Source organism: Pipistrellus kuhlii, unplaced genomic scaffold (genome assembly GCF_014108245.1).
Source record: "Pipistrellus kuhlii isolate mPipKuh1 unplaced genomic scaffold, mPipKuh1.p scaffold_m20_p_14, whole genome shotgun sequence".
Lineage (NCBI taxonomy): Eukaryota > Metazoa > Chordata > Mammalia > Chiroptera > Vespertilionidae > Pipistrellus > Pipistrellus kuhlii.
The window spans coordinates 38,543,026-38,565,197 of NW_023425449.1; positions in this window are offsets into that span (position 1 = coordinate 38,543,026).

A 22,172-nucleotide genomic window follows, 5' to 3' on the forward strand; every position below is an offset into this window, starting at 1 on the left:
ATCATTGGAAAATATGTTCTCCCATTCAGTGGGTTATTTTTTCATTTTGTCTTTGGCTGTCCCATTTGTTCATTTTTTTCTTTGTTTCTCTTCCAAGGTGATGGTAGTTTTTAAATTTTTTGTGATGGCCAGCTAGAAGCCAGCGTCTCTCAAATGCTACACCGTGACCCTCAAAACATACAACAGCCTGCTGAAACCTGTTTGGCTCAATGGATAGAGCGTCGGCTTGGGGACTGAAGGGTCCCGGGTTCGATTCTGGTCGGGGACATGAACCTTGGTTGCGGGCATATCCCCAGTAGGGGGTGTGCAAGAGGCAGCTGATGGATGACTCTCTCTCATTGATATTTCTGACTCTCTATCTCTCTCCCTTCCTCTCTGTACAAAATCAATAAAATATATATATTTAAAAAAAAAAAAAAAAAAAAAAAACAAACACAACAGCCAAGTTGTCATGATAAGAAAGAGGTGCTAGACTAGCTATTAAGAGTCTGTCCTCAGGTCATCCCAAGGGTCCAGCTGGCTTTGACTGCTTGCTTCAAAGCCATTCCTGAACAGAAAATAAGAGAAGTATTCATATTTATAGAAAATAGAACCTGTAAAATGGAATAAGGTACAGATAGTTCTCATTTGAAATAATATTTTAAAAGCTAATCATGTGACTTTGTTTGGAGATAGGGTCTTTAAAGAGATAAATAGATTAAAACAAGGTTATCCTACCTAACAAAAGAGTGATATACAAATTAACCATCACTCTGCTACACCCACAAGCCACACGGATCAACCAATCAGAGTGAGTATGCAAATTAACCCCAACCAAGATGGCTACCACCACAGAGAGCAGGAGGGAGGCTTGGGTTTCCCCTGCAATGGAGGAAGCCAAGCTTCCCACACACCCTGGCCATCCCAGGCCTCCACTCAAGGACACAAAGTTTCAATTATAGAAGATAAATAAATTCCAACAGGAATGGTGTCAGCCACAGCTGCAGAGAGCAGGAGGCTAGGGTTGTTCCCAGAAATGGAGGAAGCCATGTTTCTGCAGCCCTGGCTGGCCCAGGCCTCCACTCCAGGCTACAAAGTTTCAATTATAGAAGATAAATAAACCCCAGAAACCAGGGTCTCCACTTGGGTCTCCAGGGAGTGTGACCAGCCTGCAAACCACCACAGGCCCCTCGCCCAGGCCACTCCACACCCCAAGGAAACCCCCAACCCTGATCTGGGACACCGTTCAGGGCAAACCAGCAGGTCCCCACCCATGGACCAGGCCTCTATCCTATCTAATGAAAGAGTAATATGCAGATTGACCATCACACCAACACACAAGATGGCTGCCCCCATGGGATCAAAGATAGCTTCCCCATGTGGACACAAGATGGCCAGCAGGGGAGGGAAGTTGAGAGGGACCACACCTACAAGAGAGGGCAGTTGGGGATGATCAAGCCTTCAGGGGAGGGCAATTAGGGGTGACGAAGCTAGCAGGAGAGGGAAGTTGGGGGTGACCAGGCCTGCAGGAGAGAACAGTTGAGGGAACCAGGCCTGCAGGGAAGGGCAGTTAGGGATGACCCGGCCTGCAGGGGAGGGCAGTTAAGGGCAAACAGGCTGGCAGGGGAGCAGTTAGGCATCAATAAAGCTGGCAGAGGAGTAGCTAGGGGGTGATCAGGCTGGCAGGCAGAAGTGGTTAGGGGCAATCAGGAATGCAGTCAGGCAAACAGTTGGGAGCCAGCAGTTCTGAATTATGAGAGGGATGTCTGACTGCCCAGACAGTCAGACATCCCCCAAGGGTCCCAGATTAGAGAGGGTTCAGCCTGGGCTGAGGGACCCCGCCCCCCCCCCATGCACGAATTTTGCGCACCGGGCCTCTAGTATTTTAATATGACTGGTATCCTTACAGGAAGAGAAAACTTGAACAGATACACACTGAAGAAATTCTGCTCCAGAGTCCTCAGACTCAGCCATGGCATGGCTCCTACCTGCCTCTCCACCTGCCAGTTTACCCAGCAAATTCCAGATTTGCCATGAAGCCGTTTCTTAAAATCAATTAACCAACTAATCAAATCTCTCATTCTCTTTCATCTATCTGTACCTACATATGTATTCACACACACACACACACACACACACACACACACACTAACAAGAAGGACGCTTCCTTGGACTTCCAATTCTCTCCGAGAGTCCTCACACTCCAGCAAGTCAAGGATGCGGGGTGGGAGCAGATGAGAGTCCAGGGCTGCCGGAAGGCTAGCAGCTCCCAGTAGCACCTCCTATGTGAGATTAGACACCTGCCCAATTCCTAATCCTGCACAGAATTTTAATATAAAGGGTGTTCCTTGTCCATTTATGTGGGGTCCACCCCCAGGGAGTCCTCTGAAGGCGCTGCCAGGAGCTCCTGGGCTCTTTGAGAATGAGCTGAGTAGAACTGAGCTGTGCATAGGGAGAGAGAAGGGAGCAGTGGGCCAGCAGCCAGTCTTCCTCACTGTCCTCAGGGTCATCCAAAGAGCCTGGCTAGCCTGCCAGCCAGCCCCAGTGGCTCAGTGGTTGAGCGTTGACCTATGAACCAGAATGTCACGGTTCAATTCCTGATCAGGGCACATGCCTAGGTTTTGAACTCAATCCCCAATGTGGGGCGTGCAGGAGGCAGCCAATCAATGATTCTCTCTCATCGCTGATGTTTCTATCTCTCTCTCTCTCCCTCCCTTCCTCTCTGAAATCAATACTAAAAAAATAAAATAAAATAAGATAAAATAAAATAAAATGAATAAAAATTTAAAAATCCCAGCTCTGTGAGTAGAGGGGAGGCTCTGAAATTAGATTATGAGATTTTTTTGTAAGCCCCTCCCTCTCCACTATGACACCACAGCCCCAACCCAGCCCCAAAGGCCAGTGGTCACAGACATGGAAATTTAGTGTCACTTTAGAAATTGTCTTCTTTCACTTTTAAAGCAGCACACCTGGCTAATTTGCAATTTATTTTTTTTACTAATTTTTAAAAAATATTTTTTATTGATTTTTTTACAGAGAGGAAGAGAGAGGGATAGAGAGTTAGAAACATTGATGAGAGAAAATCATCCATCAGCTGCCTCTTGCACATCCCCTACTGGGGATGTGCCCACAACCAAGGTACATACCCTTGACCAGAATCAAACCCGGACCCCTCAGTCCACAGGCTGATGCTCTATCCACTGAGCCAAACCAGTTTCTGCTATTTTTTTTTTTTTTACTAATTTATTTATTTATTTATTTATTTATTTATTTATTTATTTTTTTTTTAACTTACAAGCAACCTGAACCAGTATATCTGCTCTTGGCTTACTTGGGGAAGCCTCCCAGCCTGGGGAAGCTTTCCTCTGAGCATATGCCCCTGCACTTCTGAGCTGGTCTATCCTGAATGAAGGACCATGTCCCCATCGCCCAAATAGTGTTGACAAAAACATTTGAATGCCAGAATAGTGTGTGACGTTTTTTAATATATTCTTATTGATTTCATAGAGGAAGAGAGTGGGAGAGAGATAGAAATATCAATGATGAGAGAGAACCATTGATCAACTGCCTCCTGCATGCCCCACACTGGGGATAGAGCCCACAACCCAGGCACATGCCCTGACCTTGAACCATGATCTCCTGGTTCACAGTCAATGCTCAACCACAGAGCAATACTGACTGGGCAGTGTGTGACATTTTTTGAAATGTGTTGGGATAATAAAGTCAGTGTGACAATAAATTTAAAGCAGTAATTGTACCTTATTCATCTAAATATCTTCAACACCTAGCTTGTAATGAGTAGTTATTCTGGAAAGGTTTGAGGGATGGAAGAAGGGAGGGAGGGAAGGAGAGACAGAGGAAAGGAGGGAAATGTACCATGGTAATTATCATAGATCATATTGAGCCATGAGTATATTTTGTTTTTGTTTCTAGCCTTTGGACCCCAACAGCTAAAGGGCTCCCCTCTTTCCACAGTAACAATTAATATCTAAAGTGCCTAAGTCCTTTTATTTAATAAAGCAACATATATTAGGAGAGTTGTGCTTCATACAAACTTTTCTAAAGTGATAATTATCATCTAGAATGAATACCTACCTCAAAACCATAATAAAAAACAAAACTTTTGACATTTCTTGCTATAATACAAAAAAAACTCTCCAGATATAAGTATGTTAATTTTATTCTTTAATAATAAGCTTTTTTCTAGATTTAAAAATATATTTCTTTCAGAGGCTGCAACTTTCCCTATATTTTAAAAAGAATGGTGGATATCCAAGAGTTCTGCCGATAGACAGCAAGCTGCAAGATAGTGTGTGAGTGAGAGAATGAAAGGAGAGTGTATAGATGTGCAAGGAGTGTCTGTATTTGTGAGTGAGGAACAACTATATTCCAAGGGACTATTGGGGACTAGCGGACTGGGCTCCCCTGGAAGGACAGCCTATACTACTGTTCAAATCTCTCCCAGAGTGGTCATCACTGCCACAGAGACCATGCCATCTTAAAGGAGAGAGTGGCTGAAATCTGAAGTCCAGTCTTATCTGCAACTGGGGAGACCTTGGATACCACCTAGGACCCTACAACCACAACACCCAGGGGCCAGCTGCCTCAGCTGTGAACCCAGGAACACTGAGACTACAGCCTCCTGGACCACAAGCACCTAAAAAGTCTGTCAAGGGGAGACAAAGCAACACAAATATGCGGAGGAGCCCTGCACCTTCTCACAGAGCAGATAGAAGGAACAGCTGAATCAAATAACATCCACCCGGAATTGGGAAACAAACCACATATTGGGACACAGGCAACATCTCTTCAAATTCAAGATAGAAATCATATCAAGCATCTTAGATTACAATGGCATAAAACTAGAACTCAACTACAATAAAAAAAAAATTTTAAATCAAATACCTAAAGGCTAAATAGCATGCTATTAAACAATGATTGGGTTACCAAAGAAATCAAAGAAGAAAGGTGATTTGTATCACTAGAGGGAGACACAGTTTGCCAAAAAGCTACTGTCAGGCAGAACCAAAAACTTCCCAGCTCTTAAAGCAAAAACACTGAGAAATAAAGTTACTATGTAATGTTACCTATGCACATCGTTTTATGAATTTAACAAGTTATACCTATAATTAGTAAACTAATGGGTAATTTTTCCTTTCTCAGATTTTATTTCTGAATAAAAAGATAGAAATGAAAATTGCCAAACTAGTAAAATATTAAAATCCAAATATGACATTGAAATACCAGAATTTTTCAACTATCTCAGGAATAGTCTCTTTGGTAGTAAAAATTGGTATACAAAGATTGTCTAGGTACATAGTTTTCTGTCTTGTTAACAGCTACATTTAACATTGAATTAACCTGGTAGCCACTAGTTGTATGTGACTCTGAACACTTGAAATGTAGCTAGCCTGACTCAGGAAATGGCTTTTTAATTTTTATTTTAATTAATTTAAAATTTTTAAAAAATTGAAGAAGTGTAAATATCTTTTTTTTTCCTTCCAATTTTGTTTATATTGGTTTCAGGTGTATAGCTTAGTGGTTAGACAATGTAATAGTCTTTATATTGAACACAGCTCACTCTTCTTTTGCTAGAACTCCGTTTTGCTTTTGGTATCTGCATTGTGTTAGATGTTACTGCTGTATTAGGGCACATATATTGGGCATAGGTGACATTTTAAAACCTAACCAATAATTTTTATACTGTTTACATAGTAAAATGATAAAACTTGGAATATACTAGGTTAAATATTAAAAATTAATTTTATAGCCCTAGCCCAGTGGTCAGCAAACTCATTAGTCAACAGAGCCAAATATCAACAGTACAACGATTGACATTTCTTTTGAGAGCCACATTTTTTAAAAATATATTTTATTGATTTTTTTACAGAGAGGAAGAGAGAGATAGAGAGCTAGAATCGTCAATGAGAGACATCAACCAGCTGCCTCTTGCACACTCCCTACTGGGGATGTTACCGCAACCAATGTACATGCCCTTGACCGGAATCGAACCTGGGACCTTTCAGTCCGCAGACCGATGGAGAGCCACATTTTTTAAACTTAAACTTCTTCTAATGCCACTTCTTCAAAATAGACTCGCCCAGGCCATGGTATTTTGTATAATATAAGAGCCACACTCAAGAGGCTAAAGAGCCGCATGTGGCTCGCGAGCCACAGTTTGCCCACCATGGCCCTAGCCGGTTTGGCTCAGTGGATAGAGCATCAGCCTGCAGCCCCAAGGGTCCTGCATTCATTCCCATCAAGGGCACATACCTGGCTTGCAGGCTCCTTCCCATCCCTGGCCCTGGTTAGGGCCCTGGTCAGGGCCCTGGTCAGGGCTCCTGCAGGAGGCAACCGATGGGTGTGTTTCTCTCACATAAATATTTCTTCTTTCCCTCTCTCTTCCATTCTATCTAAATAAATAAATAAATAAATATCCTCAAGTGAGGAATTTTTTTAATTAATTCTATAGTTTCCTAAAAATAAATAAATTGAATTAACCTAAACCTCCCTCCCAGTTCAACTCAAGGTTGAATTCTGTTCTTACATCACAGTTCTAAGTCCAAATCAAGACACTGAGCTGTTGCTGTAGAAGTAAAATGTCAGAGTTCCAGCTCCTTTTTTTAACAAGTTTTTATTGATTTTAGAGTGAGTTCTGGCTCTTACCTCCTTGGCGAAATTAGTCATTGCTGCCTGCTTCCTAAGGATGCCAAGTCTTAAGAGGTGAGGCGGCACGATTCTACCTCCTTGGTTCTTCCTCAAAATTTGAATAGTGCTGTGATAGATAACCACCTCTGTCAGCACCATTCTCTACCTCCAGAAATAGTGCTTCGTAAGGTCTGGCTAAAAAGAAAATATAATCAATCAATCAATAGAATTTTTAAGGGTTGATATTTTAGAAAATATGGAGAAGTGAACTATGCCTGGTTAATAAATCTTTATTTACTTATAACTAGAGGTCCAGTGCACAAATTCGTGCACGGGTGGGGTTCCTCTGTGTGGTCTGCAGGGATTGGGCCAGAACCCACAGTCCAGCACTGCCTGCAGCTCCTACCTGCCAGCCCTACTGTGCACGCCATGGGCTTGTGCCCAATCAGTCCTGATGGGGAGAGGCTAGTGCTGCAGCAGCAGTGCTCACCAGCCATGCGCCATGCACCTGGCATCCTCTCAAGGTGAGTGGCCTGCAGAATTGAGCTGAAACCAGCGCTCCAACATCCCCCCGAGAGATCCCAGATTGTGACAGGGCATAGGCCAGGCTGAGGTACCCCACCAGTGCAGGATCAGGCTGGGGATGGACCACAGGAGGGCTCCAGGGCATGTCCAGCCCATCTCACTCAGTCCAGATTGGCCAGACTCCAGCAGCAAGCTAACCTACTGGTTGGAGAATCTGTCCCATGATGGTCAGTGCATGTCATAGCAGTTGAGCAGTCTTAGCATATCATTAGCATATTACTCTTCGATTGGTTATTTGGTTGTTCTGCCATTCTATTTGCATATTACCTTTTGTTATATAGGATTATTATATAGGATGACAATACTACCTGACCAGTGTTGCTCAGTGGTTGAACATTGACCTGTGAACTAGAAATCAGGGCACATGCCAAGTTGTGGGCTCAATTCCCAGCAGGGGGCGTGTAGGAGGCAGCTGATCAATGATTCTCTCTCATCATTGATGTTTCTAGCTCTCTTCCTCTCTGAAATTAATAAAAACATTTTTAAATGCCATTACTATATTAAATATTGTCTCTCCTTTTTAGTTGAACAGTAATAGGAGACTTTCGATCGGGCAGAGTTCAGATAGTATTATAAAGCATCCATTTGGGATGACTTCTTGCCCTCCCTGGGAAATATTCCAAATCAGATGTCAGAAAGACAGCTGTTTTCCTCCAGATGTTATTGGAGATCGCCAATGTATATTTAAACTAAGAATTAAGCTACAGACAGGGATTTAAAAAACATAAAATAGCTCTTTTATGATGCATTTAAATTAATTACTTTTAGCATGTACAATAAAAGGAACAGCAGATGGTGAAGACTTAGTTTAAAGTGAAAGCCATTAAAATAATTGCAGCTGGAAAGAGAGTTTCCCACATCAGGAATTCATGAATAACAGTTTAAGCAAAGTTTTTAAGTGACCCACATAGTAAACGAATCTATATTATAATTATATTCCATGTACTAAGCACATAACATTTCATATACTAAATGGATTTCTATATTTTTTCAGAATACCAAAAATGAGGAAATGTTACTCAAAAGAGTAACGTTAAAAATGTTGATACAACTACATACAATTTTCTTCAAAATTTTACTCAGATTTTATAATTGCTTAAAGGTTTAGATCTCCAATTATTAGTCATCATTTATATGTAATCTGTATATATCTTATACAAAGAAAAGTATCAATATTATATTTTAATACAATGTTATTTATGACTTCCAAGTTTTAAACGCCATAGTTCCTTTCTTCACGTGGCATTTTAAAACAGAAGATGGTAGCCAATTCACATAGTTTCCACTGATAAAGCCACAAAAACTATCTTCGTGTGTATATATACAGTTTAACATACATACATTGAGTATGACTGTAATTCTCACACACACAATCACAGACACATGGTTAAGTATCTTACTAAATGACAGAACACTGCTATTGAACTATTGAACGTCAAATGCTGAGTCAGCAATTTTTGGCTAACAGATTCTGACAACAGCTGTAATCTTACTGATAACTCCCAATGAGAAAATGACTGTTAGAGATGGTAACAGAGCCTGATGAAAGAGGCTGGGGCTGGCTGAATACTAACAAACGGGGCCATAAAGTTCAAACTTCTTGTGACAGATCCTGCACTAAGCACATATGTCTGTTCTCAACATGAGTCTAGTATAAATCCTTCTTGAGACAAGAAATTCTATGCTATAGATGGAATTTTTCTGTGTGTGTCCCTCACTCCCACACACACACAAAGTCCCCAGTGTGGCCATATTTGGAGATGAGGTTTCTGGAAGATAACGAGGGTTAGATGATGTCATGAGGGTGAGCCCCCATAATGGAATTAGTGCCCTTATGAGGAGAGGGAGAGACCACCTGTGAGGACACAGCAAGAGGCAGCTGAGGTGGCAGGGCTGCCCCTCCACGCCTTGGGGGTGACACCACCACTCCAGTGGGTCTGGAAGGCAGTGTTTCAAATTAAAGAAGGGAATTCTCTAGCTTAGGACAGCATGGACTGTGCCTGGCTGTTTTCATCTTCCTTGGGATCCATCACCCCTGACCCCCAGGCCTGAACCACGTTGTATTTTGGAAGTACATCGTTTGCCTGGCTTCACTGGCTTCCAGCCAAAGAGGAATTGGCACCAGGGTGAATCATACCTGGAGTCTCATCCATATCTGATTTATATGATTTTCAGAGGAGACTTTGGACATTAGATCTCAGGCTTGATGCTAGAATGAATTCAGACTCTGGGGCTGTTGGAATGGAATAAATGTGTTTTGCATGTTAGAAAGGCATGAATTTTGGAGGCCTGAGGCAGAATGCTATGGACTGAATGTTTGTGTGCCTCCAAAATTTGTGTTGAAGCCTTCACCCTCTATGTGATGTTATTTGGAGATGGGCTCTTTGGAGAGTAATTAAGGTTAAATTAGGCCATGAGGTTGGGGCACTCACAACAGGATTAGTGCCCTTACAAAAAAAGAAGAGACACGAAAGATCAACCCTTTTTCCCTCTCTTTTTCTCTCTCCACCCTTCTTCCTCCTGTAAAAAAATAAAATAAAATAAAAAATAAAGGAAAGGCCACATGAAGACATATGAAGAAGATGATCAACCAAAAATGGGGAAGGGATACCTCAATATATCCCTTGAATCTGTTAGCACCTTGGCTACGGACATCTTGGCTTCCGTAACTGTGAGAGATAAATGTTTGTTGTCTCAGCCACTCTGTCTATAGTGTAACTCGGGCTGTTAAAACAGTCTGGCCCTCAGAGGTCACAGAAATGTGAGTGTGTGCGGAGGAAAATGGCTGTGTGACTGTGGAGCTGAGAGTTCAAAGAGAGAAAGTGCAGAACCTGGGGAGGGGAGGACAAGAGAGTGAGCACTGGTGGAAATCACCCACCTCGAATGAGCAGGAAGGTGTGCAGTGCCTGAGTGAGGACACGGTGTCCTGCACGGTCACAGGCATTCATGTGGCTACACAACTTGCTCACTCGTTATTTTAGGGAGCAGGGCAGGACTTCCCACACTGGTGGTCCTCCTTGGTCCCCAGATCTATGCCTATTCAATGCCCATTCGTTTTACTTTCTTGTAATAGAACTTTTTTTTTTTATCCTGGCTGGTCCAGGGTCTATCTAAGATATCTCAACCTATAACGGAAGGGTTTCAATCTCAATCTAAGATGTTTAAACAAAGAACAGTGCCCATAGGATAAGATAATCAAAGAAATTGGAATTATTTCTTGTTATCAACTGAAAGTAATAACAAGAGATAGAATGGTCAAGACCGGCTTGGCTCAATGGATAGAGCGTCGGCTTGGGGACTAAAGGGTCCCAGGTTCGATTCCGGTCAAGGGCATGTACCTTGGTTGCGGGCATATCCCCAGTAGGGGGTGTGCAAGAGGCAGCTGATCGATGACTCTCTCTCATTGATGTTTCTAACTCTCTCTCTCCCTTCCTCTCTGTACAAAATCAATAAAAATATATTTTTTTTAAAAAAAAAGAGATAGAATGACTTCTTTTAGTCAAGAGTCTGGAGGGAAACATGAACATAATTTAGGGGGGAGGGGAAGATATATATAAAAAAAAAAAAAGACCCATATAAAACTTCTGGAGATGAAAAATACATCTGAAATGAAAAATACATGGAATGGGTATAAAGGATACCATTGTGCTAATTTCTCAGTGCATCATTCTAACCATTCAATATGTCATCTCTGTTCATAAACACAAAAGCTTTCCAGTGACAGCAAACAAAATACCTCATTAGTGGTATTTTTAAGCTGGGAAGTCGGGGCCACCTGTATGCGCTGAAGCCTGGAGGGACTCCAGTTTCATGAACATTGATGCTGCCGATCACTGAGGTACATGAGTCTGCACATGTCAGAATCCCCGAGTTTTAATTAAAGTTATGATGGGAACAAAGAGTGTCCATTAGACAAGAAGAATTTGGTGTTGGCAAGTAATATTTGCACTCATTTGCTTAATTAGACCAGTACTTTTAAAACAATTTGTAAAGCATAGGATTAGAGCCCGGAATTTCAAAAGACTTAGCAGAAGCCACAATCATGGTTTCAAACAAATCATCTGAAAAAACTGTAGGCTGAAGACGGCAATTAGCAGCTCACAGAAAAAATAAATTTGATGGAGACCGTTTCTACTAGTTGAGTAACCACATATAAATATGGCTTCACCGGAATCATTGGTAACTTAACCTTCAAAAATTTCTCAGAGTGACAGCAAACTGCCCTTCCTGTTTATTTCAGAATTAGGAGCCTACGCAAAATTCATGCACTAGGGTGTGGGCAGTCCCTCAGCACAACCTGCCTCCTCTCATACTGGGAGCCCTCAGGAGATGATTGCTGGGGGTCCGCTCCTGCCCAAGCCTTACCTTACAATGACCTGGGTGCCAGGATGTTCCTGGGACATAAGCGCTGGGAGCATATGTATGCAAATTAACAGCCATCTTGTTTGGGTTAATTTGCATAGTCACTCTGATTGGTTATGGCATAGCAAAGATATGGTTAATTTACATGTTTGTCTATTATTAGGCAAGACTAGAATTCAAGTAAAAATTAATTCCAAGTGCAAAAATATTCTATGTGATTTTGACTTTGGTGGGAAGCATGGAAGCAACAAAACAGGCAGGACTGGCAAAGCTCAGTCCCAGCCTGACCTTTGCTACTTCAAGCTCAGTCCTAGCCTTACATCCTCATCCTCATAGTTTAGTTTATTTGTTAAATATGTTTTTATTTCAGAGAAGAAGGGAGAGGGAGTGAGAGAGAATCACGGATTGGCTACTTCCTGCACGCCTCCTCCCGGGAACCGAACTCCAAACCTGGGCATGCGCCCTGACCAGGAACTCCTGATTCATAGGTCGACACTCAACCACTGACCAACACCAGCTGGGCTCCATCCTCATATTTTAAAAAAGTAAACAAAATCCCTTGATATATGGAATTAATCAATGGCCACTGACTTAGTAAGTGTACTTTCAGTTCAAGTTATTATTCCAAGCATTGAAATTTTATTGTTTTATTGTTTATTCTCAAACAAGTACCTCAGTCAGTAACCTTGCCCATTCCTTTTCCTAAAGAAAGAGAAATATTTGGGGGGGCATGTAATAATGTCATGGAGAAGGTGATTTTTTTATCCTCACCCTAGGATATGTTCACTGATTTGATTTGATTTTAAAATATATTTTTATTGATTTCAGAGAGGGAGGGAAAGGGAGAGAGAGAGAGAAACATCAACGATGAGAATCATTGATGAGCTGCCTCCTACAAGCCCCACACTGGAGATCAAGCCTGCAACCCCAGGCATGTGCCTTTGAGCAGAATAGAACCCAGGACCCTTCAGTCAGCAGGCCGACGCTCTATCCACTGAGCTGGCTGTTCATTGATTTTGGAGAGAGAGGAAAGGAAATTGACTGGGGATGGTGAACACACAGTACAGTGTACAGGTGACTTGTTGTAGAATTGTGCATCTGAAACCAGTGTCACCCCAATAAATTCAATAAAAGGGGGGGGAAACAGAGTGTCATTTTTCTGCTGACTCCCTGGATCCAACAAAATATAAATTTATTTAATCACCTGCATTCAGCAACCCATGAATCTAATATTGTCATAACAAACAAAGAATGGATTTAAGGCTTAGTAGCCAGAGCATTAGGGTTCATACATCATATGAGCTTCACCACTGGTTTTGTGGTTTATTGTTTTAAAGACAAAGTCATCATCTCACACTTTGCCCTCTGTAGAAGACAGAAGGCATTTTTGTCACAAACTCTACACGGATTATGGGACAGATCTCACACCATCAAAATCAAGAAAGTAATCAATAGAACTCGCTGCAGGCGATAATTCTTATAATATTAAGAAACAATTATTTTCTACAAATAAAGACACATTTATTATAAACGACTTTGCTTAGCAATGGTGCTTCAACGGTCTGATATACAGGCAGCACTACATCATTTCAAAATAGCTAGAGAGGGAGAAAAAGAATTTTATTTTTTTAATATATTTTATTGATTTTTTTTACAGAGAGGAAGGGAGAGATATAGAGAGCTTGAAACATCAATGAGAGAGAGAAATCAACCAGCTGCCTCCTGCACACCCCCTACTGGGGATGTGCCCACAACCAATGTACATGCCCTTGACCGGAATCGAACTTGGGATCTTCCAGTCCACAGGCCGACGCTCTATCCACTGAGCCAAACCGGTTCCAGCAAGAAAAAGAATTTTAAGAAGACAACACAATAGATATCCCCATGAGGCTCTTACAATGTAGGTGAATAACCAAAACCCAGGTCCATGAAATGTCCAAGAACACGTGATGGGCTCTGCCTTGCTCACGAGCGCAGAAGGGAAGTGGGGGAAGGGACCAAGAGGGTCTGGGAGACGCCCTGGGCCGTGTCCCCGGACTGTAAGAAGCCTGTGTGGGTGCATGTGCCGGTGAGTAACGCAGAACGGGTCCATGAGAGTGCAGTGACTCACTGGGGTTTGGAAAAGGATATATTTTATGACGCCATCAGCGGAGCAGAGTTTTGGATATACACTCCCACCTCCTGTTCCCAGGATTGATCAGGTACTTCGATAAGGACATAGTCTATGCTTTTATGGATATATCTAGCAATGTTCATTTAGCTTTAGTTACCAAATATAAAGGATACTGCGGCTTTTACAAGGCAGTGTCTGTTAAGTTCCCCTTAAAAGGAAGCACAGCCTCGTGCAGAGTAACACAGAAAATAAAACCACCCCGAACCAAACAGCCTTCATCTTGCACTCAAGAGAGTGACCATTTTTTACACAAGCAGTAAACTCTGAAGAGCCCTCATAAATTCATGTCAGAAAGAAAAGGAAAAAGGAGAATTCTTAGCAATGAAACCACAGCCACACATCCACCTGTATTTTGATTTTTAAAAGCCAGGATGTAATTTCTTTAAAAGTATTCAAAATCTTACTTGTGAAAGGAGTTCGAACGTCAGCTCCAAACCAGCAGAGGGGAAATGTAATCTGACCACTTGGAGGACTCACTTCTAAAACCTTCACACACACACACACACACGGAACAAAAAAAAGGAATAAAACTTTCCACAAACTTTGGGATCACGTGAGTCCAACTTTAATCCTGCAACTACTTCTCCTTTTTCCCAGTTTGTTCCTATTCAAAACTTCCATGCGAATGAACCAGATTTACTTAGTATAAGCAGGCGTTCTGCATTTAGTCCTTCTCCCTGAAGAGAAATGAGAAACTAAGTTCTAGCTCCTGGGGAAACGTTGAATGTCTTTTCTATGTTAATTATCGTGAGGACCAACATGGCAGGAGGTGACGATTCCTTTAATTGCTCTGATACCTTTGCCATTGGCTGTACCTACTTCCCCAATATTGTTCAATGGTAGGAAGAGGGAAAATGCCACGGAGAAACCTGGCACCATGGGGCCAGGGGCCAGGGACAGAGATATCCTTCCAGAGCGTTCACTATTTGGTGCAGTATTTGACGCAGCATTAGTTTTCACATGACCTTTATTTAACTGCTAGAGGCCCAGTGCACAGAATTCATGCATGAGTAGGGTTCCTAGGCTGGCCGGTGACCAGGGCCAATCAGGGCCTTCCTTCTCTCAGCTGCTGGCTGTTGGCCAGGGCCTTCCTTCATTCCACGCTGCCCCTGGTGGTCAGCACACATCATAGCGGGGCAGTCAAACTCCTGGTCTGTCCAACTCCCGAGGGGACAATTTGCATATTAGCCTTTTATTATATAGGATTATTCAAGAAGCAAATACATATATTACTGAATTTAAATATTTGAGGCCCAAATGAACTAGATGGGATACTTTTTTAAAAAAAAAAGAAATTAGTATTCATAAAAAAGCAAAAATAAAACAACAAAACCCATTCACTTATGATTATACTGTGGTCTTGGGTTCAGTATTTCTCAAATTAGTTTTAACCTTGCACTATATGGATCCATATAGAACTCCCTTTCTCTCTCATTTTCATAAAATGACCTATGTTGTTGTTATATAATTGAATGAACAGTTTAAGAGAAAAAAACAAAACAAAAAAATTCCTTTTGCTGTGTCAAAGACTCGGGACTTCTACCTGCTGATAAATTTGACTTTGTAAATAAAGAATAAAGATCATTAACCACAATCCAAATTGATCAAAATGAGGGGTTGTTTTTGTGTACTTTTTGTTTTTTTGTTGTTGTTGTTTTGTGTTTTTTTTTGGGGGGGAGGGTGAGAGTTGAGTGAGTCTTTCCTTCGCTTTTGTTTTTAAGCACACTATTTTTAATTCCCAGGTGTAATTGTAAATGATGGTGCTAAATGGCAAATATCTGTTGACGTCTCTAATGAAACTTACTGGTTATTTACTTTTTTAAAAAATCCAAACTGCTTTTCTGGAAAGACTGTGAAAACTATGTTAAGTTTGTTTTTTGTTTTTTTCAAAAATAGTTCTTAGAAACTCTGATTTAAATACAACAATAACAAGCAAATAAACTGGAAGGTCTTTAAAAGCCAAACCAAAGAATTTTATCTCGGATCTTATCATTAGATTCTACAGTATCAAAAATAGCCATCAATGTTGAATAAATTTAAAATACAAATAATTCCGCGGAAAATAACAATAGAAAAATACCCATCACCCATCTCAACCGCAGGGTGATGCAACTGTCGTTTACCCAAAACACAGCAACCCGTTTTCCCCCCTCTATTCAGTCAGTTTCATATTGCCCTGTTTAATCAAGTCTGGAAAATAACAGTGTAAAGTTATCATTAAGGTTTAGGATAGGTGTTCATGGTTAGCTTTAGCATTAAATAGATTGATACCAGCTCTGGATAGTAGTACTATCCAGAGTTTTCAAAATATATTTGAAAAGTAAACACCCCAGGACTCTGTTGCTACAGAAATAAAATGAACAATAATAAAAGATAGGGATCTCTTTCAAAACATCTTTGTTAGGCCCAGCTAGTGTGGCTCAGTGGTAGAGCATCAACCCAGGAACCAGAAGGTCAGGGTTTGATTCCCGATCAAGGCACATGCCCAGGGTTGTGGGACCAATCCCCACTGTGGGGCCTATAGGAGGCAGTCGATCGATTATTCTCTCTCATCATTGATGTTTCTATCTCTCTCTCCTTCACCCTTCCTCTCTGAAATCAGTAAATATATATAAATATATTTTAACCCTGATTAGGCTAGTTCTTGAAAATGCCTTCCTTCTGCTTCAGACAACAATCAGAAAGAGGAAGAAAGCAGCTTAGAACACTTATAAACCTTTGAAGGTCAACTTTCATAGCTCTTCTTGGCACAGATCCAAATCAGTTCACAGACTATTATAACTTCTGAGTGTTGGCTTGAAATTCTGGAGCCTCCTTGACGTACCTTTGAATCATCTATCACACTGGAATTTTTCAGTGAATAACATATTATTTTAGAATCAAAGAAAAATAACTTGAGGTGTGTTAAATCTTAAATGTATGTGACACTTGGAAATGTACTTGGGGAACCCAGGTATATCAATAACACAAAACACACACAGAATCCAAAATAGCAGTCAAATTAGCCAGCATTTCAAAAACATTTGCATGGGCAACTTTGCATTGGTTGGCATGCACAAAGTGACCCTTTCAGCTACATGGTTAGGGATAAGAATTCCACCATAAGCAAGAAAATAAATATTCAATCCAATAGTCAAAATGATCCTTCAGCATAATGTGTTGTTCAGCTTAAGAGAATTCTAGACAATGACTACTTTGACAGAGATATTTTGAAATGGTTCAACCTTTAAGGAAGTATGGAAATGTACATAATGACACCAAAATAAACACTGAATTTGTCCTAAAATTCCAAAAATGTTGTCAATGAGATAAATTTCTCTTGAATTTATTTCCTCCTGTTCATTCTCACCTTGATTGCTTTGATTCAAGCCCTCATCACATCTTGCCTAGACTGCAAGAACCTATTAATTTTCCTGCTGACCTCGTAACATTTCAACCCTCCTAGTACTCCAAGAATCACTGACAGACGTGTGTGTCATCACCTACAGCCGTGGTCGGCAAACTGCAGCTCGCGAGCCACGTGCGGCTCTTTGGCCCCTTGAGTGTGGCTCTTCCACAAAATACCACGGCCTGGGCAAGTCTATTTTGAAGAAGTGACGTTACAAGAACTTTAAGTTTAAAAAATTTGGCTCTCAAAAGAAATGTCAATCGTTGTATTGTTGATATTTGGCTCTGTTGATTAATGAGTTTGCCGACAACTGACCTACAGACTAAGATGCACACTTTTTAAAACTTTTGGTAAATCTATTTCATAATCCAAGTCAGTTTACCGTCCTAGGCTCATCTTCCACTCCTTATCACCTGTGCTGACTGTGGGCACATGATGCACTCACAGCTCATCCGTCACAACACCTTAGACCTGCTCTGTGTGTGGGAGCTATTTGAGGGCAGGAAACAGTACTGGTAGTTGGAAATGCCTTACAAAAAAAGACATATTTGCTTAATGTATCTATAGGACATTTATTTCTGCTATAAAATAATGAAGCAGCCTAGCAGGTTTGGCTCAGTGGATGGAGTGTTGGCCTGCAAACTGAAAGGTCTCAGGTTCAATTCCAGTCAAGAGTACAGGCCCAGTTGTGGGCTCAATCCCCAGTGGGGGACTTGCAGGAGGCAGCCAATCTATGATTCTCTCTGGTCATGAATTTCTCTCTCTCTCTCTCTCTCTCTCTCTCTCTCTCTCTCTCTCTCTCTCTCTCTCCCCTCCTCTTTGAAATCAATAAAAATATTTTTTTAATGAAGCAAATAAAGTGAATGTTATATAAAGCACTAAGGAAAACACCATTTTTAGACCGTTTATAAAATGTAGACTGGAGAGAGAGGACAGAACAGATAGATGAACTTTTAGAATTTTTCAGTTCTTTTGGTCCATAAAGTCCACTCTTTAGCTCTCCCACATGAATATTTTGAAAGCAAAAAAAGAAAAAAAATAGATTTAAATTGTACCCCAAAATTCAGTTGGGCAAAGGAAGAATGTTCAACAAACAACATTCAATAGTCCTTCAATACCCAATAATGAAATCATCTGTGTCATGCACTGAAAAGATCCCAAGAGAGAATTACAGGGAATAAAAACAAAAACTGAGACATATAGTCCTCAACCGCAAAATGCAGGTGTGATGATGATATGTTGCAATCCATGTAACATACAAATCCAAGTGCCATCAAATAACATGTTGCTAATAGAGTGTCACCTGATGCCTGACTACCCTGGATGCTTACTGGAGCACCACACTCCATTCCTGCCCAATCTCAGCATGCAGGAGAAACACTAATTTTTCAACCAAAGACCTTGGATGCATACATGCACAACCCATGGACACAGACAATAGTGCAGGGAAGACCTGGGGGGCGGGGGCGGCGAATTGGAGAAATGAATCAATGTGGGGGGGAAGGGACATCTGTAATACTTTCAACAATAAAGATAAACTTTAAAATTTCAATAAGAGGCATACATTTGGTTGGGGATATGATGACAGCAAATAGCTGCAGCAATCTGAGAAAGAACAAAATAGGAGGGATCACAATCCTGAGTGTCAAACTATACAAGACATTGTAACCAGCCCTACCTGGTTTGGCTCAGTGGATAGAGCATCAGACTGCAGACTGAAGGGGGTTTGATTCCGGTCAAGGGCATGTACCTTGGCTGTGGGCACATCCCCAGTGGGAGATATGCAGGAGGCAGCTGATCAATGTTTCTCCCTCATCAATGATTCTAGCTCTCTGTCCTTCACCTTTCCTCTCTGTAAAAAATAAAAATAATTTTTAAAAAAAAGACATTTTAACCAAAACAGCCTGGTACTAGCTCAAGAACCGGCATATAGATCAATGGAACAGAACAGAGACCCTAGAAATCTTCCTAAGCCTTTATGCTCAACTAATATTTAACAGAGGAGGTGCTGGGGAAATTGGACAAAAGGATGAAACCAGACCATCAACTTACACCACACACAAGTATAAACTCAAAATGGATAAGACACCTTCTAGTGCAAACACCCCTCCAGGGACCTTCTCCCCTCCACCCCCCTCCCTCCCCGACTCTCCTGGGCGGCCACCTGGTCTCCCCTTGGTAAGTCATGAAACCATAAAAATCTTAGAAGAAACTATAGGCAGCAAAATCTGAAACATCTCTCAAAACAATACGTTTGCCAATACATCTCCTAGGCCAAGGGAAACAAAAGAAAAAATAAACAAATGGACATTAAAACAAAAAGCTCTGCACAGAATAAGAAACCACCAACAAAATGAAAAGGGCCCACTCTCTGAGAGAACATATTTGCCAATGATACATCTCATAAGGGGTTAATTTCCAAAATATATAAAGAACTCACACAACTTAACAAAAGACAAATAATCCAATTTAAAAGTGGGCCAAGGATCCAAATAGACACTTCTCCAAAGAGGACATACAGGCGGCCAAGCGACAGGAAAAAATGCTCAAAGTCACTGATCATCACGGAGATTCAAATTAAAACAACAATGAGGTATCACCTCACACCTGTCAGAACGGCTAAATGACGAGTGCTGGCGAGGATGTGGAGAAAAGGGAGCCCTTGTGCACTGCTGGTGGGAATGCAGACTGGTGCAGCCATTATGGAAAACAGTAAGGAGTTTCCTCAAAAAATTAAAAATGGCCGAAACCGGTTTGGCTCAGTTGTAGAGCGTCAGTCTGCGGACTGAAAGGTCCCAGGTTTGATTCCGGTCAAGGGCATGTACCTTGGTTGTGGGCACATCCCCAGTAGGGAATGTGTAGGAGGCAACTAATTGATGTTTCTCTCTCATTAGTGTTTTTAACTCTCCATCCCTCTCTTCCTCTCTGTAAAAAAATCAATAAAATATATTTTTAAAATTTTTTAAATGGAACTGCCATTTGACCCACTGATTCCATTTCTATGAATATTTTCTAAGAATCCCGACACACCAATCAAAAAGGGTATATGCACCCCTATGTTCATAACAGCACAATGTACAATAGCTAACATTTGGAAACAGCCCAAGTGCCCATCAGCAGATGAGTAGATAAAAAAGCTGTGCTACATTTACACCGTGGAATACTATGCAGCAGTAAAACAAGAAGGATCTCTTATCCTTTTTTTTTTTTTTTTAATATATTTTATTCATTTTTTTACAGAGAGGAAGGGAGAGAGTTAGAGAGCTAGAAACATCGATGAGAGAGAAACATCTACCAGCTGCCTCTTGCATACCCCCTACTGGGGATGTGCCTGCAACTAATGTACATGCCCCTGACCGGAATCGAACCTGGGACCTTTCAGCCCGCAGACCGATGCTCTATCCACTGAGCCAAACCGGTTTCGGCAGGATCTCTTATCCTTTAAGTCACAACCCACAGGTTGAGAACCGCTAGCAGGGTGGCCTGAGACCATCGGGAAACACAGATATTTACATTACAATTCATAACAGTAGCAAAATTACAGCTATGAAGTAGCAACGAAAATCATTTTATGGCTGAGGGTCGCCACAACATGAGGAACTGTATTAGAGGGTCGAGGCATTAGGAAGGTTGAGATCCACTGCTTTAAAACAACATGGAGGGACCTGGAGAATATTATTATGAAGCAACATAAGCCAGTCAGAGGAAGACAAGTATCACATGATCTCACTCACATGTGGAATGTAATGGACAAAATAAACTGAGGAATAAAACAGATCCAGAGGCATGGGAATCTCAGAGGAATGGGGAGGGGGTACGGGGGTGCAGGGAAGAGATCCACCAGAGAGCTTCTGCACACACAGCCGGTGGACACAGACAACAGTGGGCGAAGGCCTGGGTGCACTGGCATGAGCTAGAGGAGTCCAGGAGGAAAAAGGGGAACATCTGTAAAACCTTCAACAATACGATTTTTTTTTAAGAAAAAGTACATAATGCATGATTTTGAAAAAAAAAAAAAAAAAGCATAAAACAAATAGTTCTTTTTAATTTTGAATCCAAATGTACCATAAAGTAAGGTCAATGTGAAACTGAAAACTGTCTTTTCAAGAAAAACTGCTTTTTATTTGACTTATGGCCCCACTAAGCCCTTCCTGCCGGTGACTAGATAATTATTAGAATTAGGATTGGCAAAACACCCTCTCCGCCACGTCACGGACCGGCCTGAGGCGTCTTAAAAGGCGTTATTCCAAGGAGAGAAACTTTAATTTTGCCATGCAGAGCCGAGCAAACGATTATTTGTGTGTTTAACTGCAGTTATATCGGCTTATACAGTTATAGGTAACTTATATGTAGTTAGCATGGCTATTCATGAAATATGCAAAGAGAAATGGATTTTCTTAGTTACCTTAAGGCTGCACAAACTCTTCAAAAAGCTCAACCCATGTTTTATCAACCTCAAACCACCCTAGCACTTTACTTTAAAATGAATGTACACTCCGCTGTACTTGAATTCTGTAGGTTTTTCTTTAATCTTCCATTTGAAAGCGGTTCTTTTCCTTAAACATAAAAAAGGAAAAGAGTCTCTTGTTTCTCCTGAAACAGCTGAACCCTTAGTCGTTTTCCTAAGAAGCCACTTCAATATAAAACGAAGGAAACTTTGGCCTGGACAGATGGCTTTGTTTACTTAGGTAAAGTTCCTGTCTGGGGAGCTGGCCAGGCTAGTACAACCACATCGTCCAAACAAGATGGCCAAGCCGAGTCTGCACATTCAGGGAGCATAAACGGCCACCATAGGTTGTAATGCCATCCCCCTGAGACACCTTCTAGCGCAGACACCCCTCCAGGGACTTTCCCCTCTCTACCGCCCCTCCCCCACCCCCAATCTCCTGGGCGGCCACCTGGTCTCCCCTTGTAGGGAGCACTGACCATTGGCCGTCTCCCTGGACCAAAGAGGTCATGTAATCAGAGCGCATCACTTCCTTCACGCATGCAAAGCCTGAAAAACCTACCTCACAAAGACCTTTTTATCTTATCTCC